Genomic DNA, 6,315 nt, shown 5'->3' on the forward strand with positions numbered 1-6,315 from the left:
TTACAGGGACGAGTTATGGATGGAAAAAGAGGTCATGGTGGTCTGGACCGAATGAAAAGGAAAAGGGCAAATGAATGACAGCAATCAGAGAGAATGTCACTGGTGAGGACCTGCACAATACATACAGTTGAAACCAGAAGTTTACATGCACTATATAAAAAGAGACATATGCATGTTTTTCTCAATATCTGACATGAAATCAGCATAAACCTTTCCCATTTTAGGTCAATTAGGTCATAATTTTTAATATTTGCCAAACGCCAGAATAATGAGACAGAATCTTTTCAGGCATTTTTATTTCTTACTTTAAAGTCAAAAGTTTACATACAGTAAGATTACTATGCCTTTAACCCCTTAAGCCCCGAGGGTGGTTTGCACGTTAATGACCAGGCCAATTTTTACAATTCTGACCACTGTCAATTTATGAGGTAATTACTCTGGAACGCTTCAACGGATCCCCCTGATTCTGAGATTGTTTTTTCGTGACATATGGTACTTCATGATTGTGGTAAAATTTCTTCGATATCACTTGCGTTTATTTGTGAAAAAAACAGAAATTTGGCGAAAATTTTGAAAATTTTGCAATTTTCAAAATTGGAATTTTTGTGCCCTTAAATCAGAGAGATATGTCACACAAAAGAGTTAATAAATAACATTTCCCACATGTCTACTTTACATCAGCACAATTTTGGAACCAAATTTTTTTTTTGTTAGGGAGCTATAAGGGTTAAAAGTTGACAAGTGATTTCTCATTTTTCCAACAAAATTTACAAAACCATTTTTTTAGGGACCACATCACATTTGAAGTCACTTTGAGAGGTCTTTATGACAGAAAATACCCAAAAGTGACACCATTCTAAAAACTGCACCCCTCAAGGTGCTCAAAACCACATTCAAGAACTTTATTCACCCTTCAGGTGCTTCACAGGAATTTTTTGAATGTGGAAGAAAAAAATGAACATTTAACTTTTTTCACAAAAATGTTACTTTAGACCCAATTTTTTTTATTTTCACAGGGGTAACAAGAAAAAATGGACCCCAAAATTTGTTGTGCAATTTCTCCTGGGCACGCAGATACCCAATATTTGGGGAAAAAACACTGTCTGGGCGCACGGCAGGGCTTGGAAGGGAAGGAGCGCCATTTGACTTTTTGATTGAAATATTTGCTTGAATAATTAGCGGACGCCATGTTGCGTTTGGAGAGCCCCTGTGTGCCCAAACATTGGAGCTCCCCCACAAGTGACCCCATTTTGGAAACTAGACCCCCCAAGGCACCTATCTAGATGCATAGTGAGCACTTGGAACCCCCAGGTGCTTCACAAATTGATTCGTAAAAATGAAAAAGTGAAAAAAAAAACACTTTTTCATTTTTATGAATCAATTTGTGAAGCACCTGGGGGTTCCAAGTGCTCACTATGCATCTAGATAGGTGCCTTGGGGGGTCTAGTTTCCAAAATTGGGTCACTTGTGGGGGAGCTCCAATGTTTGGGCACACAGGGACTCTCCAAATGCAACATGATATCCGCTAACAAATTGTCGGCTCACATTGTTAGCGGACACCATGTTGCGTTTGGAAAGCCCCTGTGTGCCCAAACATTGGAGCTCCCCCACAAGTGACCCCATTTTGGAAACTAGACCCCCCAAGGCACCTATCTAGATGCATAGTGAGCACTTGGAACCCCCTAGGTGCTTCACAAATTGATTCGTAAAAATGAAAAAGTGTTTTTTTTTTCATTTTTTCATTTTTACTAATCAATTTGTGAAGCACCTGGGGTTCCAAGTGCTCACTATGCATCTAGATAGGTGCCTTGGGGGGTCTAGTTTCCAAAATGGGGTCACTTGTGGGGGAGCTCCAATGCTTGGGCACACAGGGACTCTCCAAATGCAACATGGTATCCGCTAACAAATTGAATGGAAAATCGGCTCAAATTGTTAGCGGACACCATGTTGCGTTTGGAGAGCCCCTGTGTGCCCAAACTTTGGAGCTCCCCCACAAATGACCTCATTTTGGAAACTAGACCCCCCAAGGCACCTATCTAGATGCATAGTGAGCACTTGGAACCCCCAGGTGCTTCAAAAATTGATTCGTAAAAATGAAAAAGTGAAAAAAAAACACTTTTTCATTTTTATGAATCTATTTGTGAAGCACCTGGGGTTCCAAGTGCTCACTATGCATCTAGATAGGTGCCTTGGGTTGTCTAGATTCCAAAATGGGGTCACTTGTGGGGGAGCTCCAATGTTTGGGCACACAGGGACTCTTCAAATGCAACATGGTGTCCGCTAACAAATTGTCGGCTCAAATTGTTAGCGGACACCATGTTGAGTTTGGAGAGCCCCTGTGTGCCCAAACATTGGAGCTCCCCCACAAGTGACCCCATTTTGGAAACTAGACCCCCCAAGGCACCTATCTAGATGCATAGTGAGCACTTGGAACCCCCAGGTGCTTCACAAATTGATTAATAAAAATGAAAAAGTGTTTTTTTTTCACTTTTTCATTTTTATGAATCAATTTGTGAAGCACCTGGGGGTTCCAAGTGCTCACTATGCATCTAGATAGGTGCCTTGGGGGGTCTAGTTTCCAAAATGGGGTCACTTGTGGGGGAGCTCCAATGTTTGGGCACACAGGGGTTCTCCAAACGCAACATGGTGTCCGCTAACAATTTGAGCCGACAATTTGTTAGCGGACACCATGTTGCATTTGAAGATCCCCTGTGTGCCCAAACATTGGAGCTCCCCCACAAGTGACCCCATTTTGGAAACTAGACCCCCCAAAGCACCTATCTAGATGCATAGTGAGCACTTGGAACCCCCAGGTGCTTCACAAATTGATTCATAAAAATTAAAAAGTGAAAAAAAAAACACTTTTTCATTTTTATGAATCAATTTGTGAAGCACCTGGGGGTTCCAAGTGCTCACTATGCATCTAGATAGGTGCCTTGGGGGGTCTAGTTTCCAAAATGGGGTCACTTGTGGGAGAGCTCCAATGTTTGGGCACGCAGGGGCTCTCCAAGCGCAACATGGCGTCCGCTAACAATTTGAGACGATTTTCCATTCAATTTGTTAGCGGACACCATGTCGCATTTGGAGAGCCCGTGATGTGCCTAAACAGTGGAGCTCCCCCACAAGTGACCCCATTTTGGAAACTATACCCCCCAAGGATTTTATTAAGGTGTATAGTGAACATTTTGAACCCAGAGGTACGACACAGAATTTGTTTACATTAGGTCATCATATTGAATAAGTTGTCACTAGTCTTGAGCGCAAGTGCTCGCTACTTGAGTTTGCATTGGGTACTCAGGTATGCACCATGTACAGCGTGTGCTCGAGTGACATGCTCGAGTCCCTGCTCCGCATGTTTCACGGTTATTAGACACCCAAAAGAAAACATGCGGGGATCGCTCGTGCATGGCAGGCAATCCCCGTAAAGTTTTTTTGGCCGCGAAGCATATGGGGCAGAGACTCGAGCATGTCACTCAAATACCCACGATACTCAATGCATACCAGAGCACCCGATGCAAACTCAAGTAGCGAGCACTTGCGCTCAACACTAGTCGCCATATCGTCATCTCTTTTTCTTACTTTTGAAAAAAATCCCAACCCCATCACAACCCCAGCCCTAACCCCAGCCCTAACCGTAGCACAACCCTAACCCTAGCACAACCCTAACCCTAGCACAACCCTAGCCCCAAACCCAGCCCTAACCCTAGCCCAATCCTAACCCAAGAGTTTATTTTTGATGCCGTTCCTTGTGCGGTATAAGTGATTAGACGACTTTATTCTTCGGTTCGGTGTGATTACAGCAATACCAGAATCATATGGGGTTTTTATGACTGACAGCTGTCACACACTAAAAGACGCATTTTTTGTAAAATCTAGTTTTTGCATCTCCATATTTTGAGAGCTATAATTTTTCCAGATTTTGGCAGACAGTCATGTGACGGCTCGTTTTTTGCGGGATGACTTGACGTTGTTATTGGTGCCATTTTCAAGCACGTGACATTTTTTGATCGCTTTCTATTCCGATTTTTGGGAGGCAGAATAAACAAAAACCAACAATTCAGGACTTGTTTTTTTTTATTCTGTTCCGCGTGTGGTAAAATTGATAAGGTAGCTTTATTCTTCGGGTCAGTACGTTTATAGCGGTACCACATTTATATCGTTTTTCTATGTTTTGCACTTTTACATAATAAAAGCAATTTTATAGAAAAAAATATTTTTTAGCATCGCTTTATTCTGAGAGCTATATCTTTTTTATTTTTCGGATGATGGAGCTGTATTGCAGCTTGTTTTTTGCGGGACGAGATGACGTTTTCAGAGGTACCATTTTTATTTATATTTGTCTTTTTGATCGCGTGTTATTCCAATTTTTGTTTGGCGGTATGGTGATAAAGCATTGTTTTTCGCTTCGTTTTTTTTTTTTTTTTTTTACCGTGTTCACTGAAGGGGTTAACTAGTGGGACAGTTTTATAGGTCAGGTTGTTCCGGACGCGGCGATACCAAATATGTGTACTTTTATTTATTTATTTTTTTTTTTATAATAATATTTATTGATGGGTACATTATATTTTTATTTTTGGTGTATTATTTTTTCTATTTTTTTTTTATATTTTTGCAATTTTTTTTTTTATTTTTTTTTTCACTTTCTGGAAGCTTATATAGTTTATTACTTTGTCCCACTCTGGGACTTTCACTTTTTTTTCTCTGATCGCCTGCATGGCACAGGAATGCAGCACCATCCCTGTGCCATGCAGGCTGTCAGCGCCGGACAGGGAGAAAATTGTTTGGAGATGCACTGTGCATGTCCAAACAATCTTCCTGCTGTCTGGTGGCCCGGATGTTGTCATGACGACATCGGGTCATCATGGCAACACCCGGGAAGCCTTTGCAGACAGCGCTGGAAGCCGGAAGAGGAGGTGAGTATCTGCGATCATCTCCCCTTGCCCCCGCAATGCTGCGATCGACTTCGATCGACTTCGATCGCAGCATCGCGGGGGTTAATGTGCTGGGAGGGGTGCAGGACCGCTCCCTGCACATAGTATCGGGTGTCAGCTGTGACAATCAGCTGACACCCGGCGGCGATCGCGCCCGCACAGCGTGTGTGCGCGTGCGATCGCCATGACGTACTAATACGGGTCTGGCTCTTAAGTCCCAGGGCACAGACGCGCATTAGTACGTCAGATGTTATTAAGGGGTTAAACAATTCTGGACTGCCCATATGATTGTTAGAACCCTCCTGTTTGCTTTTGTTTCTATCTTGTGTTTTGCGGTCACGTGACCATCTTCCTATATATTCCAGCTCCGCCCTTCTGGCTTTGCTGTTCTTCAGTGTTGTTTTGACTGTCTCTCTAGCCAGGTGCTTTTGTGCCTATCTATCTCTAGTTTGCTTGGTCATGCTTTTTGTCAGTTTATCTTTTGCTCTGCCACAACTTCTGTTAGGAGGTGTCCCATTTTTGTCCCAGTCCTTAGTTCCTTTAGGGACCCCTCCCTTTCTCTATAGGTCTCCGTTCAGACTAGCCGAGGACGAAGGCGGGTCTGTTCACAAGGAACAGGTAGCCCACTACAACGTAGGGGCTCAGCTTAGTCTTACTGTAGGGACAGCTCTCCCCTTCTTTCCTTAGCCTATGTTGCAGATCATAACAGTAAGTCCAGCCCAAACAAAAACTTTAAGGAAAGAAATCTGGGGATCAGTATGGTTTCTGTTCAAGATTTGGCTCAACGCCTGCAGGGATTGTCTCTGGAGGTGTCCGAGCTCCGGCAACACATGAGTAGCTGTTCTGGAGCGCATTTTGTCGAACCCAAGGTAGGACTGCCTGATATTTTTTATGATAAACAACAAGATTTTTTTTCCTTTAAAAATGCTTGTTTATTATATTTTCGTTTGAGACCAAGGTCCTCTGGGAATGAATCACAGCGCATTGGGTTTATCATGTCACTTTTGCGCAAGGAACCACAGGGGTGGGCCTTTTCTCTTCAACCTAATGATCCATGTTTTAGGTCAGTGGAGGATTTTTTTTCTGCTATGGGGCTATTGTATGATGATCCTTATCGAGTCTCATCTGCCGAGACAGAACTGAGGCATTTGAATCAGGGGTCAGGTGATGTTGAAAATTATTGTACACACTTCAGAAGGTGGTCCTCAGAAGTGAAATGGATTGATTCGGCGTTAAAATGTTTTTTTCTTGCTGGTCTAAGTGAAAGGGTTAAGGATCTGCTTATTGCATTCCCTGCACCTGAGACCTTGCAGGAAGCCATGCAATTAGCTATACGTGTGGACAGGAGACTGCGTGCCAGGGTTAATGATGAAAAAATTCCTGC

The sequence above is a fragment of the Phyllobates terribilis genome, unplaced genomic scaffold (assembly GCF_046119375.1).
Source record: "Phyllobates terribilis strain yellow unplaced genomic scaffold, ASM4611937v1 Scaffold_2__4_contigs__length_985480577, whole genome shotgun sequence".
Taxonomy (NCBI): Eukaryota; Metazoa; Chordata; class Amphibia; order Anura; family Dendrobatidae; genus Phyllobates; species Phyllobates terribilis.